The following is a 24,926-nucleotide window of genomic DNA, read 5'->3' as shown; positions in this document are numbered from 1 at the left end:
GAGACGTGGGAGGATGGTCGGCGATTCCGCTACAAAAAGCGTTCGAGAAATTTGAGAGGAAAGGACTGATCGACACGAGGATGTCACGGCCGGTCTCGAAGCGCTGCTACATAGCAATCAACGGATTCCAAAGCGTTCCATTCGCGCTTACCGCCGAGAACGCAGGAAGCCGCAAGTGCTGAGTTATCGTCAGAGCGGTTCCAGAAGGTGACAAGGCAAGAGCTCGTTGCCATAGTCACTACTTGAAATTTTACAAGATCGAGACGGAACTGGAAAGTACAAGCGAAAGAGTTCTTGTATTTGTATCAAGTTCACTTGATTGAGCCGCTTATATCACTTCGAAGCACTTAATATCGATACACCACCAGGTGTATTTAACCCAGTTGTTAAATCTACAGTGTATGAGCTGTATTATTTTAAGTGTGAAGTGAATTCAAAGTCATGGTCGTATCTACTTTGTGAACTCTGAGGAACGAATTAATGTTGGCAGTCTAGTCGGAATAAAACTCTTGGTTCTGAACTAGGAAGAACGTTGTTACGTAATATTCATGAATTATTTTCTATGTGAAGGGAATTCAAAGTTATTGTTGTATCTACATTGTGCAACTAAAGGCAACGAAAAATGTGGCCAGTCAGAATAAAGTTATGGTTGAACGCGGAAATACGTTGTTGTGCATTATTCATGTTAATATCTGGTTTCTCTGCCACCCCCACATTCCACTGAAAACATCAAGTTATCGCAGTTATCGACAAAAGCTTGCATGCCGCAGGCATGAAGGGAATTCAAAGGTATTGTTGTATCTACATTGTGCAACTAAAACTTAAGAGAAGAATGAGAAAGCAATATGAAATTTTGCTATATAAGCCAATATTCTGGGCGTTGTTTGCTTCATGCCTCATTAATAAGGAGGGATGTACTTTTCGGGGGCAGCTCTTTGCTAGAAACTCTTTTAGGTTATTGTATTTTTTCGGTTATTATTTGTCGTTTTTCAAAGATCATTAGCTATTGATCGGGGAAAAGAAAAAAACAGGAGAGAAACTTTTACTTTTTTGAAAACGCGCGACCGCTTGCCGTTTATTGTTCGCCTTCGGTGCCCGACAAACAACGGAAGCTTAGTCAGCATCATGAACGACTTTGCACCATTTTAGGTTCTTGGAGAGATTTTAAATGATTTGGTGGGGTGACCGAGTGTGACACTGTTGATTAAGTTTTGGAATGAGGCATAAAGTAGAGCATTAGCTAGAAATCAGACCGAATGCAAAAATGGCCATCTTTCCGCAGTGGTCTCTCAGCAGGAATTTTCTAGGTTGTGGTTTTCAGTAACGTTTTTTCTCATCATGTACAATATTTCCGTTTTGTTAAAATCTCAACATTGAATCGTGCTTAAAGCACGGTGTTGGTCGATTGAATCTTTCCGACGGCAACAAGAACCCGACTTCTTCTCAACGCAATACAAGTTCATGTTCTTAGCTTTGGCATCAACAAAAGCTATTGTACAGTGATATGAAATTCATCTTGACCTATTATATCGGCTAAGAAAATGTTCGGGTTGCCGACCGGCAGGAAGTGTGAGTATTTTGACTGCAACGTTTTGGTTATGGGATTTGGTAATACTTATTTAATTGTTTAGCTTGTAAAAGTTTGCGTATAACGTAGGCCATTTCATGTATCTTTAGTTCCACTTCAACAAACTGACGTCGTTTGAGAAACTCGGCAGTTCAATAACTCGTGTGCACAGTTTACGTATGCATCTGAATTCTGCTTTTGCCGAATATAAGAAGCCTTGTTTTCATTGAATTGCGAGAATCATGCTACAAAGGCGGAAATGCCGGATAGCATGATGTTGTTGCTTTCAGTTTGCAGCCAATTTTCAAAACCAGCAATGCCAATTAGCGTTGCTCTTGTCATTTAAGAGGATATGCATGGCGATACATGTTACTTTATTCCTTTCCGTGATGCTGTTGGATTGGAGAACTCCGTGATAGCGAAACAAAGGCAAAGAGAAACAAAGGCAAAGAAAAGGCGGGGAAGGGGTGGAAGTTTTAAGTGGCACTTATTTGATTTCTTGGTGGGTGCTCAAAGCCCTCGTCATACTCCACCTTATAAAACATCGACAAAAAACGAAAAAAGAAAAACACAGTTACTCATATTCTACCACCACTTTTGCACTTCTAAACATTTATCTAAGGCACTTTTCGTCTCCTTTAGCGTACCGTTCCGATTTTCTGCTGACTCCATTACTCGTGAATCGAAATAACTTAATTTTTTGTATATGGAGTGATATTTGAGGTCTTTCGCGATTTTTTGACAATATATCCCACAATCCTCTTCCAAGGTCTATCTGCCGCTAAAGGGAAAATCACTGACAACCTCTACTACCATGTTGACGGAAATTATTTTGGGGCATCAGTATTATAAACCGCGCCCTGTTCGTGATAGTTATTAAAGTCAAAATTTGTTTAATTATTCGGGATCTGTGTTCCGTTTCTTAATTAAAATCGGCGCTCACACTTTCTCGTGGCTTTCGGTCGGAGTAGTTCACGTTTTTCAAGTAGATTTTCTGCTTCTTTGCATATTAAGTGTTTTTAATATGTTAGCACTATGTTGAGATTACCCTCAAAATTACTCGCTTTAATATTGTGAGATATTTGCCCTCCTCTTAGGTGACTACCTTTTTTAGAAAAGTCTTTCCTTTTCCTTTCTTTTATTTATTATTTTTTTTCATCCAAGTCAATAAGCAGATTGTAGCAGTTACGTCGTCGTGAAGGTTGGAGAATTTTGCTACCTTCACATGGAACACGCTCCAGTTTACACAAGTTGCCCCACCTTCCTGTAAAATCTTAATACATACACCCGATTTAATTCCCTGAATATTAGTGTATCATCAATAATCACGTTTTAAGGCTTGCGTGCAACTCGGTCCGAAATATTTTGTTCATGTCAATTACAAAGTGCATTTGAAAGCACTGGTTTAATTAATTGAGTCCGAGAGAAATCGGGTAGTGATTGCCTAAAACCAGCAAATAAATCACAAGGCTGTAATGTTCTATCATGGATGAAACAGTCCGTTGATAAATTGAAGTACCCTGTTCTGAAGCATGGTTCTCTTTTGATTGTAATGTACTTTCAAAAGAGGAGAGCTTCCTGACAGACTGACAAATAACTTGATATCGATGATAAAGATGTTTTCAAGATTTAAGGCTCAGCCATGAAATAAACGTCCCCTTCTTGATCAGCGAGACTCTTCCTCGTTATTTTAATTACCGGGTCTGAATTTTGAATATCAAGTGCGTTCTTGAATTGATCCTATTCCATTTTAAGGAACGAATTCGATAAAGCTGAGAATGCGTGCACGTTTCGACGCTTTCAGGACCAAGTCAAAATGCCGCATAAATGCTTCAGTGTGCTTCAAAATTCATCGAAGCATGCAGCAACATGTTACAGAAACCCACCCTTCTCAGTTGTTATTATTAGATCATTAATATCAATAACAGAAAAACAATCCACGAGGTATGGCTTGTCGTGACTCAGCCAGTCAAAACATTGAGGCTGTTCAATAATCATCGAAAATTATCCGATGAAGCATATTGCGTAATGAATTCTAAAAGCCTTTCAGTTGACAACATAAACATTAGGCAGCTATAGACACGTGAAAATACTTTTGAAAACTTTCTTGTCCTTTCTGCTTGCAAAATGAGTTCAGTTTTTACTGTTGTCCTCGATTAGTCTTTTGTTTGCCACGTTTTCCAAGCTCTGTGATCCCCACTATCCCATCCCTCTCCTCCTACACACACGGGGCACACTTCCCTCTGAAAGTGTTGAGGTTTTCAGGATACAACAGATTGACCCATTAAGTCAATTCTAAATGGGTGGATTGGGAGTTTCTATTGGGGTTTTAAGAGCTTATGGTGGGATGATTCTTTGAAGGAGGCAGTGAGGCCTTGCGGTTAAGGCACCGTTTCTAAGAGATCAGGATATCCCGGGTTCAAAATGTTCCGTCCTGATCTCTGGTTGCATTTCATCCCTAGTTCAACCTATCGCCTGCCGCCAATTGGTTTGCCGCAGCCCAGTTCGGATTCCCAGCAGCTGTGACTGTTGTTTTGTTCATATGTCGTGTTTCATTGGTCCTGAACACTCCCCATAGGAAGTGGTCAATTAAGAACGTTGTTTGTGCATAGTGAAAACAGCATACTCGCTCTTAGCAAACTCGGTGTCCCAAAGCCTTTTCGAAAGTAGATTATAAATATGTTTCAATGCCGACCTTCAAAGAGTTCTTTTATTGACAGTGTTTTCTTTCAAGTGAAGTTTCAAGTTCTTAAATGTGCTATTTCCCTACTACTCGTTGCTAGTAAGTGTGGTTTGTTATTTACTGACATATTAAGTTAATATGCATGAATACGCGTTGTAAGCTTTATGCACTTTTAAGCCTTACTCGATGATGTAGCCCAGATTTATAAGCTTTAAGTTTTGATTGTATTTAATGCCGGAAAACGAACAGACCTTTCTTTGAAAAGTTAACCTAAATTACTTTCAAATTGGTTCTTACTTGAAAAAAAAAAAGACCAAATGGAAAATCCTATCCTATAAGCAGGATCTTGGAGTCCTGATTCTTGTACAGCATTACGCTGGCAACGTTGACGTTCTCGTCATTCACAAGCAACACGCGCGAAGACCATGCCATTTTTATTTTGTTAGTTTCATCTCCCTTTTTTGTTTACACCAAGATGGGTGCCACCTTCGCGTATAGCAACCGTCGTCAAGGCGGAAATCACGTGGTTGAAAACCGGGAGATACTGACAGCTTTCACATAGCAAAGCAATGCAAAAAAGTTACCAATCACCACTTTTCTAATTGTCCTTTTCACTGCTGTTCCGATATCGCTTTAAATTATGAGCCAAAATTTTCAGTGTTAAGTAAAAAAATTTCCTTGAACATGTTTGAGAGAGCTTCGTCTACTTCTTCTTCCTCCTGTTCAAGTTTCACATTCTCTATGAAAACAGAGAATTCTTAATCAAAACAAAGACGCAAACAGCGGTGACAAACACTTTTAACAAGAGCATTGTTTGAAGTTCCGTTTGTTTCGACATACATTCTCAGAAGAATTCGTATGTATGTCGAAGCAGATACCAACTGACGTCATATGCATATCTAAAAAATTTCAACCAATGCTCTTTTTTGTAATGCTTGTCACCGATGTTTTCGTCTTATTTTTGATTAAGCTAAGATGGCCAAAGAAAAATATTATCGTTTACGACAACGAATTTTATTTACCGGAAAGAGGTGACATCCGAAAAAGTAATTCAAAAACGTGGTCGTTTAGAAATGACATCTACGAAGAAAATTTAAAGCTTTCCGAAACAAGATAATGTCATGACTGTTAAATTGATTTTGTGAACAAAAGGCTCGACTTGACGACAAAGCTGAAATACTTGCGGCAAGAAGGAAGAATGATCCATGTTTCCTGCAGCTTCTTTTATACTTATAAATATATGTCGCTTAATGTCGTAACCTTAAAGGCGACCTAGTCACCAGCCTTTCTACGAATTAAGTGGAACGGTTTTGTGTATCTAGTTGTGTTGGTTGTTCGATTATTCGCAGTTTTGTCAATAATTGAGAAACGTAACGCCTAGAAAGATCTATGTTACGATCAGGATCGAACAGACTTGAACCCAAATTTCCAAGCATGTGCACGAAATTACTTTTAATCGAGTTGTGTGAGTTCAAAACTTTGCTGTCACTCAAAATCCGATGAAGGCACTTTGTGAATAAGAAGTAGAATAGAAGTCATGACCCACACTAATAATGAAAATATAGGTACCTATCTTGAGCGCGATTTTCCTGCCTTCCAGAAACAAACAATTAATTATGCTCGGTACACGTTTCATACAAGTGCGACAAGTATGTAATAAACCGAAATGATTTCTTGTACGTTTCAATCCAACGCCTACGTAAGAGGGAACGTGATTTCTTGACCACTCCTTAGCAGTTCTGCGTTTTACAGTCATTAAAAATATTTCTCAGTTTCAAAAAGGCACTCTTAATGTGCTTTTCATGAGAAAAACAACTTCGTCAAAGTGTCAATTCATGATCGAAGAATTTGAGGTAGCTCTTTATAAGGAATTATCTGGCAAGCATTCGGGCGCATTCTTTCAATGGCTCTCAGCTAACCACATTTCGATATTGCACAATTTGGGAATGCATAACTGAACGTCTCTATCGTTTGCTTTAATTAATATATTGGCCCCCAAAAGCTAGGATGAAGTCGGTAAAAGCTATTGGATTGTTTTAAAACGTCAGTTGGTGAATAACGTTTGAACTAGAAGCATCGAGTGTGTATAAGGGCAAGACGAAAAAAATTGTAGCTAAACATGCGACAAAGAATAACATATTACGAGGACTCGACAGAACATTCACTTTCACATGAGGAAATGCCTGTGACTATGAAAGAACTCAGCTTGGCAAAATTTTTCGATTTTGATTTCAAATACGGCCAGAAAAGTGCTTGGGAATTCAAAGATGATCTAGCAGCTATTGATCAAAGCATGATGCAAAGCCCTAAGCGAAATCGACACCGGATTAAGAGGCGGAGAAAATATCCCAAGTTTCGCTTTTTTCCCAGTCTTGAAGTCATTGAAGAAAATGAACTATTTGAGAAGAAACTCGATCATATGAACTGCAGGTTGAACAGAGATCTACTTGCTATTCATGAAGAGAGAGCTTTGGGTTGTGGGGCACCATTGCTGGAGGATGGGCGCAGATACCGCTACAAGACAAGTCATACCAGATACTTCAATGGAGGGGACTAATCCGGCGATACAAAGAACATGATCTTCATGGCCAAGGCTTGAATCTGTGGATTTGAATCCTCCGTTCTCACTCCATGCAAGAGGAAGATTAGCAGCTCATTGCATGTGTCAAGGTGATAATTGATGAGGCGATGCCACTCAACTTTCGCAGTTGGCGCAACTGACTGTACCGATTAAAGCAAGTCAGAAAAGTAAGACAAACACTGAGCATTCTCCCCAACAAGATTTAAGGGACTCAAAGAAAGCAAATGTGTAGTGGGAATGTTTATTACATAATCGACCTCACATATTCTTCTCTATTAATCTCACTTGAGAAACTTATAGCATTTTAATACACTTCAGGATACATTTCGATGTCGATAGCCGAGATTAGCAGTGTTTAACGGCTTTGACGCTGTATTTTATCCCTTCTCTTGATTCTCTTTTTGAGTATATTAGAACTCATATCATTAATATGGTATATCGTATACAGAGAACGATTGTGATCGCCTTGAATAAATTCAGTCCCTCAACAAGGACACTTATGTTTGTTGCTTCTATCATCTCTCGATATCGTATGCACATGTTCGGCTACGCCCAATAACCAGTGCCACCAGACTGCTTCTTTAGTCTTGGTTAGTTGGCGTGAGGTCATAACCGTTACATTTTTTGGAATTTACCTAAAGAGCAGCAAAGTGCATTTTTCGGTGACCTACAAGACAAATATCTGATGGCTGTTGATAAAACCAATGCACGCGTTTTCACAAAGATATCTGAGCGAACAACACGTAAAAACGTGATTCCTTGAATGAAAAACGTCGTCCTATCTTTACGATGCAAACGTCTTTACTGTGTGAACAAACAACATTGTCAGATCAGTAAAACAAGAAATCTCTCTCTCTCCAATTTTTAGTCGATTTCGGGTGTTGTTATGTTTCACGCCTGAGAGAAAACCCTTGCTGTGTAATATTTTGTCATATTTATTAATCAAATTGAATAGATAATTAGCGTAGTTTGCATTCTTTAATTGAGTAATCGTGCACGCATAGTTTGTTGTATCCTGTGGGAGTATGCCTTTCGAGTTTAATGAAAATAGCTGCCTAAATTTTACAGCAACGAAGTGCCAACCCTTTACGTACTAAGCAGCTGGTTTTACCAATGCTATTGACTGTTAGCGGAACGCACCCCTCACTGGTAATACGTTTCTAACATTAGTTTGAGGAAATTAACAGAAGGCACAGTCTTTCCAAACCACGATTCTTTCTCATCACCGTAGCCTTATAAAAGGACTTTAAAGCGCCTTTACAATGTAGCAACACCCATTCTTGCTGAGACTGACTTAACAAAGGCTTTTATTTGTATAAATCTGAATCGATAAGTAATTGTTATTGGCTTTGAAAAGTTCTAGGAAGGCCGGGAGGGCGAAGCAAGACCTTTTGAAGACAAAAACATGGCATGCATCGTTTAGTACGCATAGCTTATCTCTCAGGCCCGCCCCAGTTGTTCAAACGATGAATAGCGCTATCCGCCGGATAAATCACTATCCAGTGGATTTTAGGGCCGTTTATACGAGAGAAAATAAGCCGCGGCTTACATAAGACGCTAACACCCCGTTTAAATGGTACAAAATCTACCTTCACGGCTTTCTCAAGCCGCGGCTTATTCTGGCCTGAGAGTTTATACAAGTATAAATAGTTCCTTTCGCGTATTATGTACGCCGCGGCCAGAGTAAGCCGCGGCTTATTTTCTCTCATATAAACGGCCCTATTGTAATTCGGGATTCGCTACTGACGACTTATCCATTGGATAGTGACAACTCACAGGACCAATCCGAGGCAATTGCCTCAATCATTTTTTCGTTATTTTTTCAATAATGCGGGATCCCAGTGCTTCCTTTAAATGCAAGCATCAAAAACACCCTAAATGCCTTCGAAGAGAATTTAACCATGGACATTGCCTCAGTCCTAAGTTTTCTTCTGGCTACAGCCCTCACTCAGGTCTGTCTAACTGCATGTTTCCTTGAAAAAAAGGGGGATTCAGTTTCTAAACGAAAACTGTGTGCTGCGTAGCCTGTGGCTGGAGAGTGAAACACAGAAATGAGTTTATCAAGTGGGTAGATATCATGGTAAAGAAGTCTGAAAGCTGACGTTTCGAGCGTTGGTCCTTTGCGTCACAGCGTATTGACTCGTGAGCGAAATGACCCATTCGCTCTGACGAAGGGCTAGCGCTTGAAATGGGTTTGTCAACTGGGTTGATATGGCAAACTTATCACCAGAGAGAAATTTGAAAGCTGACGTTCCGAGCCGTTAGCAATTCGCTCCGACGAACTGAAGGACTAACGCTCGAAGTGCTAAGGGCGAAGGGCTAACGCCACTCGAAACTTCTCTACAGCGCTCAATTTACCATAACAAACCAGCCGATAAACCATTTCTGTACAGTGTTAACTGGCACGAGCAAGGCGTTTTCTTCTCCTGCACGAGTCTGTTTTAAATTCTGAGATTTGAAGCAGAAGTTATTGTCAAAAACAAAACCGACAGCTTCCACTACCATAATTGTCATGCTGCAATTGTTTACGCGACTAATATCAGTCTGAGAGTGCATTTTCCCAAGAGCTGAGTGCAAATAAACTTCGCTTGTTTTTAGTCCATTTTCACCTACCGTTTGTGAGCCAAATCTTTCGACTGACTATATGCAAAATTGCACAGACATCATACAATCTTAGTTTAGTTGCCTTGAGGTATCATAGTCAATACTTGAACGAGAAAGCTTTGTTTGAGAGAAAGTTATTGAAAGGGGAGGAGAAGAGGATGGAAGGATGGATGTTGAGACTTGATTATGTTATTTGTTCGTTTAATTGTGACCAATATCTCGAGGTTGTTTTCAGGGCTTCCTTAACTTTGTACATTTAAATAAATGCATCCATTATCGGCAATCTATAACTCATAGCACTAACGTTTTAACGTCGCTTGTTCTGGTTACAGGGTGTGGACCGAATTTCACGAGAAATCCGTGATGCAGTGAGCGAACCACCAGCCACTACTATACGCCAATGCTTTTGTCTACGTCCACGAGCTTCACTGAATTTCTGTCTAAAAACGTTCTTCCGAATTACAAAAGCTCACGCACAGTTCCTCTGTATTAAATGTTAACGCGATTCGAAGGAAACAAAAACCGTACTACACAAATCAGTAAAAACTTCTGCCAATCTTTCTCTAGAACACAGTACCCGGAGTGAACAAGGACTTTCCGACATCCGCGCAAAATGCTTAATATGGCCGGAAACGCTGTGGAGGGAGGTTGGTTTAGTTGACTTTTTGGTCCCAATTTGTGGCTTTTACTTCGGGTAGAAGAGCACAGAACGCGTTATCAGAAAGGAATTCAAATGCAAGAAATCATAGTTTACTCACGTCAAATAATTATTGCCTCGAGTTCACATCAAATGGAAGTGTGGAAGTGAGGAAGTTTGGCCGTGTGGAAGTTAACCCTAAACCCTAACCCTAACCCTAACCCTAACCCTAACTTCCAAACTTCCACACTCCCACACTTCCACGGAAGTGTGGAAGTTTAGGTTAGGGGTTAGGGTTTAGGGTTAACTTCCACACTGCCAAACTTCCACACTTTAACAGTTCAACTCAATTTCAACTTGATGTAATAATTATTTGTGAGTAAATTTCTCGCATTTACATTCCTTTCTGATGACGCGTCTGTGCTGTTCTACCCGAAGTAAAAGCCCAATTTGTCTTTCTAATTGGCAATTGGTATAGTCTCCTTCGCAGCCGCTCGGGCCGGAGTCACGCAACGCTGCGTGACTCCGGCCCGAGCGGCTGCGAAGGAGACTACAATTGGCATCGAATGGTAAGAAATATATTTTAGTGACATGGATAAAATACAGCAAATTGGGAGTGTAAAGTACCGAAATCAAGTTCTTCCGCAATCAAAACTTTGGCAAGTCAAAGTAAAACGTGAGCACGGATGCACGCGAATTCGGGCTGCATGCATGCTCTTTATAATGGTACCAAAAATAACTATATTTGCATATAAAAAAAGTTTACTGTAGATTTTGTTTTTATGTAGACATCGCTAAATGTACATGCAATATAGGAATTTCTTAGTGAACTTCTTTGCAACACGTTTTTACAAGTTGCTACTAAGTAAAGCGCCTTCCAATATTCAGTAATAAGTTGTTTAATTAAGTGGCAAAGTACTACTGGTCGCAATGGAACAAATATAATACAATATTCAAGGAGTGTTACGAGATGACATCAAAAACAATTAGATCGTTACAAACACCTGGCATCTCTGAGACTGAAAAACGTGATTGTCTTGACGGAAAACAACGAGGAAGCGTGAAGTGATATTACAAGGTCCTGCACAAGGGGCATCTCTTGCTTTGCGTGTCGGTAAACTAAAGCGACTATTGTAATGACTTTTTTGCAGTTGTATTGCGTTTAGACAAGACCATTGGCAAATTTTCCGTGAGGTGTGTAGGAACTCCGTCCCAACAGAAATGCCGTCTTACAAAAGGACTAAAAGGTTCCGAGCACAAGCATAATATCAGGAAGGGCTTCGATACACTGCTTCAAGGACAAGACGTTCAAAACAGCTATGAAAAGTTTCCAACAATGGCATCAACACAAATTTAATTTAACAGAAAGGTGGTCAAAATGTAGAACTGTTATCCCTTTGTTTGATTTGCAGTTCCTTGTTATGATTTGAAGAAAAGGCACTGAATAGGAACGGGTTAATTTTTAAAGACACTCATTTCCTAGATCGGATACGGTGGAGCCATCGTCTCACCGCAGTTTATTAATTAAGTTTTAAATGTTAAACTGATTGATGAGATTCGTCAGTATCAAGTATTTCGCTTATTCGCTATTATAGATGTTACAGTCAACACAATAACAATTTTACAATCCTGAAATTCCTCGGAAATGCAATTACTTCGAGATTTCGTATATGGAGGTAATTGATACTGTCCAAATATCCACAATAACAACAATCGCAAAATTGTTGGTAATTCAGCCAAGGAAGTTGTGATGTAAACGGCGCTGATTATTTGGTTTATATAAAAGCTTAGCTTTATCCTCAATGAATCACAAGCCTAATTATAAGGAGTTATTTATTACTGGTAGCTTTTCCCTGGCACTAATAAATTTATATCATAGCTTGGTAGCCTATGGAAATAAAGTGATATCTTTTTGGGTCGTTTTCTTGGCGTGTCGAGAAGTTTTGGGCCTTTTAAGTTTATCTAGTTTCCCATGGAAACTGAGAAAAATACTTTTCCAATCCAGCCTCAGGCCTTCCAAGAGGGCAGAGATAAAGAAGTTTACTTCCTTGAACAAGAAATCGCACGCAATAATTTTAAGATGGTGCACATTGTCTTTATTGTCTGAGTTCCATGCAAATGAATTTGGATCATTTTATTTGCCCAGCTTGACTGTATAGATACACATAGTTCAAGAATAAAGGCGGTTTTTTATGTCCGCCGTGTGCATATCAAATGTTGTTTTAATGAAAGGGGAAAGTCAGATTATCCGGAGAAAAGACCGGGTAAAAGCGTTAGGGTCAGTTACGAAACGAAAAGAATCGGATTATAAATAGATAGAGAGTTTTTTTCAAAAGGTGCTGATCAAGGTTAACATGCATGTTTTTTTTTTTGAGAACGACTAATTTAATTGGCCGGATTTACTTTACACGGCGAGGGATCCCTCGAAATCATGCGTCTGCCTCGATGGAGCACCTCGAGCTCGAGGGCTGTACTTCAATGGTTTGCTAGTAAACCAGACAAATGATTGCTCTTAAATATGTAATATCAGTGCTTGATAAACTTTATTCTGTCTGTAACAAAATTTGCTTTTATTCCTAACCGTAATTTCTTTCGAGACCAGTTGAGTCGACTGATGACACTAGGCAGAGGTCAATAATGCATACGATTTACGTCGAAGTTAGTGGCCCAAAATGAATAAGCTACTCGCTGCATATTGTACTACAAAATGGGTGTCACTGGCGTATATCACAAAATAAAGTAAAAAGATTCAGTGTTCCTACACCGATAGACTTGTTCTCTTTTCCGCACTGCTTCCCAAATTTGTCGGTTTCAAAACAGAGCGTGAAGGCCTGGTAGTTGTGCATTGCCACATCGTCGCCTGAAAATGATAGTGATACTTTTTTATGGCAATGTTATAGATCCTTACTTATAACGTTATAGTTGTCCAGTCCAAGATATTTCTCGATTAGCCTTTTCCTAAAAAACTTCTAGACAGCTTTTTTGCGGGGGCATCATCAACATTCCTCCCGAACGTGGCCGGACCACAGCCTGTACCTCAGACTACACCTCTCGATCGGCTTAATCTTCAGTTTGTTTTTGACATGATTAGTTCCGTCCTTTGAAATGTTTGGTTCGTCTTTTGTAGCGGTATCTTCGACCATTCTCTAAAACTGGTGTCGCACATCTTAAAGCTCTCTCTTCATGGATGGCGGCTAAATCTTTGGCCAGCTTAAAGTTCATGAGCTCGAATTCAACTTGGGTCTGGAACAGTTCATTCTCTTCAATAACTTCTAAAGTGGGAACAAAACGAAACTTGGGATATTTTCGTCGCCTCTTAAGCCTGTGCCGATTTCGTTTAGGGCTTTGCATCATACTTTGATCAATAGCTGCTAGATCGTCTTTGAATTCCCAAGCAGTTTTCCGGCCGTATTTGAAATCAAAATCGTAAACTCTCGCAACCGTCATTTCCTTCATGGTTAATGGCCTCAGTTCGTCTTGTGGAAAATATGAATTTTCGGGAAATGTTGTTACTTTTTGACGCATTTTGTTGACCGCGGCGTTTCCCTTGAAAACAAGCTCCTTCGAATTCAAACGCTCATCAGCGACTGATGTAAGAGAAGAATTGCATTGCCTTAACACATGGTCTATTAGAGGGCCAGTATCAGTCGAAAAACAACAGTAACTCCAAATCACACTGCGGTGTTTGGCGCAAAGGTAATGGGCAATATCGAATGATTGAAGACCTTATCCTTCAGTGAGCACGTACCTTAATTGAAAGAGGTTAGGTTCCTTAGGGTAGAGAGCCTTAAAAGAATACGGGTGCTTTTTTTAACAGACTGAATATTGTGTTGCTGCCAGTTGAGTGCTGAAAGTAAAACTTATTTTTAATAAAATACTGTTAGATTGTTATGCACTTCGTAGATTGATGTTAGCATTATTTTGCATGACTTTGATCATTCTGGGTAACATTGAATTAATTTTAGGGGATTGAATTCAGTAACGTGATAAGTTTTTCTATCCTAAGCAAAGGTTATAGGTACTCCTAAACTTGATTCCAGACCTCACGTATCTACGATGCTGCCTTCGAATATTTTCTCGAAATGAATTTTTGAACCGTCGTAAAAAAGCATCCTCCTATCAGACTTCAACAAGAGATTTGCTTTTCGTCAAAAGCCGTAGAAACTTAACTTGGTTTTACCTTGTCTGACCGAGTTCTTGCGTGATAGCGACGTATCCAACAACTTCTCAAAAGGGCAAGAAAAGTTAGCAATAAAAGAGTTTTCATTCTTTTATGAGAAGCAGCTGGTAGCTTGCCGGCTGCCATTTCACGTGAAGTGTCTCATTTTTTTTTCTCTAACATAGTACGCGAGTTATGATTGGCCAATTCAAAGGGCCGAGTGCTCTTATCAAGAGACAGCTCGTTTTCTCCAGCTATACTGTAAGTACGAATAAAATAAATTGAAAAAAAACTTAAATAGGGCGTAACTTACAAAACAGACCTCAAATTTGATTAATCACAGGTATTATTTTTTAGTTTTCGTTTTTAGCAGTCTGTCGATGGCATTAATATGGATCTTTATATTTGCGCGTTTGTTTGTTTTACTTGACGTCACGCAAGAGTCCATCTTCCGTTAACGAATGTTGTGTAGTATTCTCCTGTTGATGACAATTAGCAAAAACTGGGGAAAACGAAAACAAACCAATCTTTTTACACAGAGAGGCGGGACGCTTAATGGATTATAAGATGGTGGACCTATAATGGATTCAAACATCAGCCCGTTTGATCTGGGCCTTTTCAGAGTACCGGTTGCAAGTTAATTTCCGTGTTCTTTTAGCGTTTTCAGTTAGTGTCAACAAAATACTTGAGGGCGGCGACCGGAAGAATCTAGAAAGTTAAATTGCATTAGTTCAGTCGAATAATATATTCCTAGAGTTGTTTACAAAGTCCTCAAATTTCAACTGAAATGCCATTCTGATTTGCCTTACATCATAAAACTCGCGTAAAAATACAGTATAAAAAATCGAGTTGTAAGTAAATTTTGTTTCGATCTGTTTAGGAGTTCACCATTCCTCGCTTTGGCCTTTTTATTGGGTATTATCCGTTGAAATTATCCAGCATTGACCCTCGTATGAGAATAAGCACATTTGCGAGCGTTTAGACACGAGGAAATTATCGTTGACGCGTGTAAAGTCCCAATCATTTAAAGTGAATACATTTTGCCAGGGAGGCTCAGGAACAGGACACTTGTCCAGCTCGGTCCGCTCTCCCTCAATTTCAGTGCCCACCTTAACAAAGATTATTGAGTTAAAACTGCTAATAGCCGGATGAGTCCTTTAAATGCTTCTCAGTTAAATTACATTAATTCCGGTGCAATTAACTCCGACAGCTCAGCTAACTGCAGTCAGAATGATGTACATGTATCCGTGACAATGTTTGCTTGTTGCCAACTGAAACGATATTAGGTAAAAATTCGTTGATTGCCTGGTACGTATGACTAAAGTTAACCGGAGAGGAAATATCAAGCTTGCGATGACTGAAATATGTTTGATAAAAGGCCGGTTCCTCACAACACAACAGACGAAGTATTGAATACTTTTTGCTTCCACGTGACCACAGTTGCACGTGGTTATATCTGAACCGGTGTAAAAGGTAAATATAGATGGCTGAGAAAAGCAGGGAAAACGAGGTCAAGAACGAATGCCGACAAAAAATGCGAAACAGGATGACCTTGCAGAATAATCTAGGCCGCCCAACGATAATCTTAGGTGAAATATGGTCAAATACGTGCTAGGGAGAGTCAAACTGTTCTAAGAATCTCGGTTCTACGTAGCCAAACAGCTGTAAATTTCTGCCAGGAAAAAAGAAGTCCCTTTCATTTTCGGGAAGGATATTTTTGCAATTTTCGGCACTTCAAAAGGTTACCTAGCGGTGAGCAAATGGTTCGCTGGAACCTTCTTAGAAGGTAACGTTCAGCTAGCAATTTCTGAAAGGAAGATTTCATTCCCTAAAATCTTCGGATACTTGAATTTTCAGCTAAGGTATCCAAACAGATCAAATTCTTCTGGGCGATAAAAAACGTCTCTTTAAACAGTCTTTATTTTTTACAAAGAGCCTAGATTTGTCTCTTCGTTAATCGTAGTTTCGTATTTAAACGGTAGATATAGGCATATTTTTATCCCCTAAAAGTTTTTCATCTGTTCGGATTCCCAACTGAAAGTCTAGTGATCTGAAAATTATAGCCAGAAAAAAGGCTCCCGAAAATTCTAGGTACAATACAATAATACAATACATACTTAATTGACCGCTCCCTCTGGGGGCTTTTCAGGGCCAATGAAACACAACGAAACGACAGAACAGAATAACAACAACTGTTGAGAATCCCAGCTGGCTGGAGGCAAACCAGTTGGCTATTTACAAGTGCAGCTAAGAAGTTGAACCAGGAACTACCAGGATCAAATATAACGAGTGCGAGAGCGGGTTTTGAACCCGGGATCTCCGAATCTCAAGGCAAGCGCTCTAACCACTGGGCCACACTGCCTCCTGCCTCCTGGTGACATTTTTAAGGTAAAAATCCGTTAAAAATGGGCAATTATGCCATGTTTTAGATGTTCGAAAGGCAAGCAAGGAATTTTACAACAAATGTTCCAAAAATTCTAGATCTCAAATCGTCTTCCGAACAGATATTTGCCGAAAATTGACATTGGGTGACCCTGAAAAATATACTGAGAGATGTGTTACGTAATTTAGGTGAGCTGCTACAATCCAGGGTGATTTGAGTCTTCCGGCTGTAACTTCGACTAAATAAGCTTCATCAGCAAAACTGTCATAGTTCTACGATGTGTTTTATCCCTAAATGGCCTCTAATGCGTCATAACGTTCAAGCCGTGTAACGTTTGGGTTGAAAGCGGCGAATAATTTATGCCAAAATATCGCCAGTAACAGTGTTTTGGCATGGTTCGGTATTATCGATCCACATTGATTTCGATATTTTACAGTCTGTAGAGGCGTTTGCAATGATACGATATATTTGTCCATGTCCAAGTTAAAGAAAGGAACAGCGTTGCAATTGTTTTCTGGGGCCACTAAATATTCCGCAAGAGGTACTGCCGCGAAAGTGTTTTTTCGTCAAAAGAGGTCGACTGGAAAATCATGAAAAGATGCACCAACTTGTAATATTTACTAGGAATGAGGATTTGTCACGAGATGAGAAACCAGTGAGCATGAAGGAACTCAGTCTCACGAAAGTTTACGATTTCGAGTTCAAATACGGTCAAAAAACCGCCTGTGACTTAAACGAAGATCTGTCAGTTATTGATCGAAGCATGATGCAAAGCTCTAAGAGAAACCGATACCGCTTTGAAAAGCGAAGAAAACGGTATCCACGTTTTAGCTTTGTTCCTACTCTGGAAGTTATTCAAGAGAATGAACTATTTGAGACCCAACTCAAGGGACAAGTTAAGTTTAGACAGGACAAAGATTTGGCCAGCATTCATAAAGAAAGAGCCTTGGGTTGTGGAGATTCATTGTTAGAGAATGGTCGAGTATACCATCGTGTCAGAAGTAAAAAACGTTCAAGAATTTTTACCGGAGGCCGGGAAATAAACAAAGAACATGACCTCATGGATCGGAGCCCAGCAAATTCGAAGCTGCCTGAAGTTCCCTTGATGGCTACTGGGTAGTACATATTTGCAGCCTGAGCTTACGAGAGTGGACAGCGACAAATATTCGTTGAAAAACAGCCCTGCTCACTACGTATTATAGCAAAATAGCAGGTTTTGTTTGCAGACCTCATACGAGTTATCGAATCGAATCGGTCGTTATAGATCATTAGGATTTTGATTGTTATTAACATGGCTTGTTTGCTTTCGGTGAGATTCAGTCAGAACTCTCTTTCCTGAAAACTATTGAAGACTCGGCTCGCCAAACCTAATTCGCAGTCAGGCTCTAGACTAGTTTAATTGGATGACGTGTGTCTCAAGATATTTTTCAATCCTCTAGCTAGGAGTCTAGTGTTCTTAATATTTTAAATTTAATTCGGCCCTTCCACTCGTCCGTCAAAATATAATGTCTACAGATAGACCATGTTACACAGAATGAGTGATAGACGATTCGTGTAGAAATACCAACATATGAAACTGTGTCTCAGTGGGAAATCCAACATCCGAAAAGAAGACTCAACACGGGTGTAAAAACTGCTGAAATGTCGGTCGTCCATATTTTCGCTAGTTCTCGGAATATGTTTGGGTCAAATTTTCCGTTTTCAAGTAGTTTTGAATGGTGAAAAACGAATTCGACTTGCATCTTCAGTTCACTGAGTCAAAAACCAACCAAAGGAAACAAAACGGCAATGTTCGAAAATAGTAATATTAACCTCGGCTTGTTTGGGAGAGCATTGAGCACAAATGCAACAGGGATGTTTGCACCTGTGATAAGACTTTGCCTGAAGGATTAATAAAGCTATTATCATCATTTCTGGGAATGGCCTGAAGGACACCACAAACACGTATACATCGATGTCATGATCAGGTTACGGATAGTAGTGGCTCCCGAGTTTGCAGCGTCAACAGCATGCAGCAACCATTTCGTAATAGTAGCCTCCTAGTAGTTTCTCTCGAGGTACGCTGTCTCTACGGGTTGGTTTACAGCGATTGCCCCAACACTCGATGCAATCCTTCATTTAATTAAGGAGCAATGCTCCACCGATAGGTGTCAATATCACGAAGCGCGACTTAAATGTACCGATCTCTGCAGCTGCAATGATGCTGAAGATGATGGATGGTGTGATAATGATGCTGATGGCGATAACCATGAGTCATCTGTTGTTGAGAATGTTGATGATGATCATGACGACGACGATGATTAAGAGGAGGAGGAGGAGGAAGACGAGGGAAATGAATAGAATGTCTTTTTGGATTTGCATTTGGCTGAATTGACTTAGTTGTAAAAACGTAAGCGGCGCAAAATACGACACAAGGCATTTCATGGAAAAGAAGGCTCCTTGACATGTTATAATGGACACGAGATCAGATTTATTACTGTTATGTTACAGAGTTAAATAAGTTACACTCCAACGGGAAGTGTAATTAATACTGGGACAATCTGTCGCCATAAACAATAGCTACAAGGAATTATACATACATACTTTATTGAACCTCCCCAAAGGGGCTTTTCAGGAACAATAATAATTATAAAATAATAATTTACATAATTATTTAAATTATTTACAAGATTAAAATAACCAATCATCACTATCAATTACAGAACTACTTATCACAATATCAATCACTTCCTAAAAAATCCCTTAGCAGTTTGTTCCTTAAACGCTTCTTAAAGATTATGTCGTTGCTACAAAGTTTCAAATTTGATTCCAAGGAATTCCAGATGCTAACAGTTCGGTAATAAAACGTTCTCTGTCCAGAGGCAGTTTTAAAAAGAGGGATATTTAAAAATTGGGAACTCCTGGTTGTATAATAGTGCTCAGGTATTCAGGGCACGACAATTCATACATTTAAAAGCCAAAATGGTATTTCGATAGTAAAGCTGACTGGATACTGAAAGCCTGTAAGGTTTAGATACTGGCGCATTATGTGATCCGGCCTCGTTTTCATGTTAGCATGGTCACCTGATCCATTCTATTCCTGTTACGTCGTGTCAGATACAACCCAAATTTAAAGTATGACAATTTTTGTTGGACATTTGCCCCCATTGACTATGGTTACAAAGCATTTGAAGGTCAAGCCTCATTTCCATGTTGGACTCTGAGGGTCACACTTTTAACGCCCCCCCCCCCCCCCCCCCTCCCCCCGCTTCATAAAAGTCATCGGTGCAAGTTACAAAATTGCTGACAAAACGAAGACAACTTATCTTGCATGGGACACAACTTGACGAAAGAGCTAAGGTCGAAGAAGAACTGAGGTCGAAGAAGAACTAGGGACTCTCATTCGCGGGAAACCTTGCATACGGTGAGAGCTACTGAAATTTAAACTGACCAATCAGAATTCAGCGAGAGGGAAAAACTGTGCTATCCTTGTGCTATCCGACGTCACGCCAATTGTTTACATTCTGATTGGTTAGATCGGTGGACATTCGCTCAGCCTTCGGTTGTGACTCTCTTGACCGTCGCTTCTTTGAATTCAGCGAGACAGAAATGACTCATTGTTCTGGCAATCAATTTGCCAATCCACTTTATCCAGTTTATGGATTGGTCTAGCATGTGATTAACAACCAGGATCGCTTTTGAACTTTATTCTGTAGAAGAAGAAGACGTTGCTGAGTGAACATTTTTACGACGAAATCCCTTGGTTTGTACTGTTCAGCACTTTGATGTCCGATAACTGATCAATCACATTTGGTCGTCTGACCATATGAAGTTTTTTCAGCTCTTGTTTGTGTCCATCATGATCGAACTTCAGGTGAAGCGCTATGCTGCTCTATGCCAACTTCGGTGGCTTGTGATGAGCTTGCCTGCTGCCCAAATTGTTGTTGTATTTTGGCAAGATTGGTCTTGGGTTGGAACTTAATAGTGAGGGGAACAATTTTTCGTTCATCTGCTGTGCCAGACAACAAACAATCCTGTCGGATGTTCCATGTGCTTGGTGAGTCTTGCACGACCATCGTCTATCAGATCTGGATTGGAGTTTTCTTTCAGTGATTACAACTTGCGATCGTTCTGCAAACATCTACGTAGCATGCAGCACTTTTTAGTGACTCGAGGATCCCCGGCCCGTTTTGCTGTTTTAAACGGAGTCCTGCCTTTTGTGATCTTTTGTGAGCTGTTTGTCTTCAGTGCTTGTACTTTTTTGTTTGTTCCTGGTGGCACAAAGTAACTTTGATGATTTCAAAGGACTTGAATCCTTAATTGAATTAGCGATTTTTTTCATTAAGGAACCATTAAGTGAATGGTACACAAAATTAGGAGAAACTGTTGGTTGAATAGACAATATTTGTAGACATAATTATCTACCCAGTTTAAGTACTTAGCTCAACAAGTTGTTTGGCTCCACAAGTTTCAGTTTCAGGCCAGGTACCCGAATTCACCCAGGTACTGTTGCACACTACCATAGTTCTTTGGAAATTGAATAGCTCCTTGAACACCTGGTTGCTTGACAAGAAACTTGATGTGTTTGTTCTCTACATTGGTGAATGCAACCACTAACTGTCCATTGTGGATAAACTCCAGACCAACTCTTCTTTCAATTTAATCTTTATTCTTCGCAGGGCATCAATATTGGTGTCCCTTATAAAATGTTAGTTTAAAGAGTTTAAGTTATTTCCCATTTCATAGGGCACTGTGGTTGCCAGATTCACTTTCAAACTTATCATGGAAATGTAAATCAATACCAGTGAAAAGTCAGCCCCTTGAATTGTTGATAGAAAATTTATTTAAATGCATATTGAAACATCAGTTGAGGAATATTTTTTTTCCCACTTTGTGAACCTAACATACATTGCTGCCATTTGTTTATTGCTTGGTCATTCAATGTCTTGATCACATCAAGTAATTTATTTTTCAGGTATTGTGTATCTTAATCTAAAAACTTAACTGTTTGCTTTTTGGAGCCCTTTTGCGGCATATTTAGATAGGCAGGAAATGTTCCACATTTTATGGTAAATAGTTCTGCATAGTTTTAAGGAACATTGCAGCCAAATCTAATTGAATATGAGACTAAAATATGCTGTTTGACATTTTGTGAATTTAAAGACTATTAATATTGTTTGCGCTTGTTTTAAAAGGCTTAAGGTTGGCACTCAAAAGTGTTCCTTCTATGATCTTATTCTGTAAAGATTACCTTCGGAGAATTGGATTAAGGCCAGTTTTTTCTTCTAGCTTCTTTCCCCAGTGCCCTCTGAGAATGGAGTTGATTTGGTTTTGCCCAATGTTGAAAGATGAAACAATGCCTAAACCAGCCAGCCACAAGGAATACTTCATGGTGCTTTTTTACAAACATGGGCATGAGGGTGCTCGTAAGCATCTGAGCATTGTTTCGCATGCTTAAGTGTTATTATAAATAATCTATTTCTCTAAGAGAGTGTTCTTTTCTTGTTGGTCATTCAAAAATTGTTGGAATAGCTTGTTTGAGCTGTTGGATAGACGCAGAACATTTGATGAGGCCCTCCTGGGGAGAGGAGTCCTTGTTCCCTTTACATATTTTCTTGTGTTTCCTTGTTCCCCAAATTACTTTCAAACTTGTTCCCAGCTTTTTGATCCCTAAAATTTAAATTGGTTTTCTTCCCTTGTTCCCTAAAATATTTTGATATTGTTAAAAAAACCAGTGAGGAACATTAAATTTTAGTTACCTAAATTTTGAAATTTTAGATACGAGATATTTTATTCATATTCTTACATTTTTATGTATATATTTCTTTTTTTCTTTAATATTATTTTGTGGAAAACCCGTAAAATAGCTTCAGCTAAGTGTTTCTATCCACGTTAAATAAAGATTATGTATGTATGTATGTATGTTACTCTGTTCCCCAGTTTAAATTAACCATGTTCTTTTCTTCCCCAAACCCCTGGGAGTGCCTCTTTGTTGATGTTGATTCTCTTATTGGCCTAATAGCAATTCACTGTTGAATTGCAAGACACAGCAAGTTCTTATTTGGGATTGAGGGAAAAATAAATTTTCGCACAATAAAAGAAACACAATTTTGACTGCCCCTTCTAGATCTTGCTCTTTTCAGACATGAACCAGGTTGTTTGCACCTTTCTGGCGACCTGCGGGAGGGCAAGCTCTAGAAACTCTTCCTTAGCGAGCCTTCCACTGAAAAACTTTCCAAGTCTGGCTTTCCGGTGTTAGGGGCCGAGGTTTTTGTGCAAAATTCATCAGCGGCTTCCTTGCAGCTTCTAAAAGGTGTTCCTTCGACCGGGCAATGGTTAGTAAACGTTTTGTAGTGCTTATACAAATTTTTGCTACTTGAAAATGTATGTTCACGCGAAAAAAATATCAGCTTGACAATTTTTCTTTCCCGATACTCCATTTAAAATGAACGTGAGCCCAATTAGTAATAAGGGGCCAGAAAACCATTTAAAACATTTTGTGGCAATTTTTTTGTCAACAACTTGGGTTATCGGCGAGCAGAATTCGAACGTGACCTGTTGTGCTTTGGCTTTTATTTGTGCTTTTTCTAACTATCCTAAGACGAATTCAGGCTGGTATTTTCGAACCAAGTGCAAGAAGACGGCAAAACCGTATCGATATTTATTTGAGTTAACTTCGCGAATAAAGACTTTGACCGCGTCCTTGCGTAGATCAACAACAATGTCATTTACGAACAACCGAAATGCACTGTTTCCGGTGAAGGGGCAAATGATTGACAGGATAGCACAGTTTTGACTGCCGCGCGCACTGCGGGCGCAGGTTCCGTATGCAAGGAATTCAATCTAAAAATAAATCGGTCTGGGAAAACGCCGTGACAGGAATATAGAGCTGTTGTTCGCTCCTAGTCGTGGGCTCCTGGTTTGGATTCTTAACAATTCCTTTACGTTTATCACCATCATCGTCATCATCATCATCATCATTATTATCATCGTTATCGTTATCGATTCTTTTCAAAAATTATTCAAAAGTTGGCCAAAAATACCCTCAAAAGTTGCTCAAAAGTTGCTCAAATTTTAAAAAGTTGCTCCCAGAACATAAAAGTTGCTCACACTCTTGTTGCCTGATTGATTGAAAAATGATAAAGAATCAAGTTTCTAAGCTCAACAGCTTCAAAAAATCAAGGAATTATTCTTAACACCATATGGCGTAATCATACTGAATCAACATGGTTGTATTAAAAAGAGACTCACTAGGCGGCCATTTTGTTGCAACATAGTGAGTCAAAAAATACATCCATTTGCATTGGCTGACCTAGAGATGTCTTAACAATATTTTCAATTAAATTGGGAGTTTGAAGTATCAAACTCATACGATATACAATAATAGCTGCTACTATTTTGGAAGGAAAACTACAACAAATAAGCAGATAACTGAGGCTCCTTAAGAAGTCCAAACAGTAGCAATGAAAATTTCCCTTTCATTTTCGAACAAAAACTATAGCAAATAAGAGGCTGACTGAGGCTTTTTAAGAAGTCCAAGCAGTAGCATTGAAAATATTAATGTTCACGCCTTTCTCTGGCACTCATTGTATCTAATCATTACAGATGCTTCAATAGAGTCTTCTAAGGCATTGCCCTGCTGAGAAGACAGAGTGCTGAGTAAGCTGAAGAGCTGGGCTGAACAAGTGAATCCCAGTGCATGTGGGAGAGTGTGACGACGTGCTACCCACCATGCCAGTTTCTACTCTTCAGTCAAGTCCTCAATACCATCGGCAGCAGCAAGAAAGGCCGGAAGCTCTGCTGCCAGATTACCAATGGTGTTATCATCCACAAAAGGAAAATTCTTGAATTCTCGGAGGGCTGCAGATTTGGGCATTAGTTGAACTTGAGCCGGGCAACAAAGGCGTGCTACCTTGAATGCACGTACTATATTGCGGAACTGGACGCTGAGCTTCTCTTGAAAAAAGTTCATTCCTGGCTGGATACATGTTTTAGCCTGATCAATCAATCTACAATCTCGGCCAAAACTGTTGAGACACTGACCCAAATTCACCTCCATTTTTACACACCCCTATTTACTCTCCCCTCCCCACTCCCTTCCCCCCTCAGTCAATGTTGCTGACTATTGTCCTATGTTCTACAGTATATTTCCGACCAAGATAAGGCAACATTTATTTTGGGGGGAGGGAAAAGGGTGCCATTTAAGCGGAACGTTTGGATAAGTTGTTGTAGTACCAAAAATGTCGCTTTGTCTCAACAGGTTTTGTCCGAGATTGTAGCTTGGAGGGCAGCATCGCCATTGGCAATTTATCTGGCAACAGCCAAGGTGAAAG

The 24,926-nt window shown here is 39.6% G+C and overlaps 2 long non-coding RNA genes across 6 annotated transcripts in view; both read left to right on the top strand.

Moving 5' to 3' along the window:
* LOC138021744 (uncharacterized) overlaps positions 1-13,661 on the top strand; it is a 35,513-nt gene extending 21,852 nt beyond the window's left edge. For 2 of the 5 annotated variants that reach the window (XR_011126434.1, XR_011126432.1), the window contains exons 2-3: positions 9,768-10,082; positions 11,224-13,661. This is a non-coding gene — a long non-coding RNA (uncharacterized lncRNA). The other 3 variants (XR_011126431.1, XR_011126433.1, XR_011126430.1) reach the window with 3 other exon arrangements.
* Positions 13,662-16,395: 2,734 nt separating this feature from the next.
* Positions 16,396-24,926, top strand: part of LOC138021745 (uncharacterized) — a 16,946-nt gene continuing 8,415 nt past the window's right edge. The window contains exon 1 of the long non-coding RNA XR_011126435.1: positions 16,396-16,619. This is a non-coding gene — a long non-coding RNA (uncharacterized lncRNA). The remainder of the gene's footprint in view (positions 16,620-24,926) is intronic.

This window comes from Montipora capricornis, chromosome 10 (assembly GCF_036669925.1).
Source record: "Montipora capricornis isolate CH-2021 chromosome 10, ASM3666992v2, whole genome shotgun sequence".
NCBI lineage: Eukaryota > Metazoa > Cnidaria > Anthozoa > Scleractinia > Acroporidae > Montipora > Montipora capricornis.
This window is presented reverse-complemented; position numbering and strand designations above follow the sequence as displayed.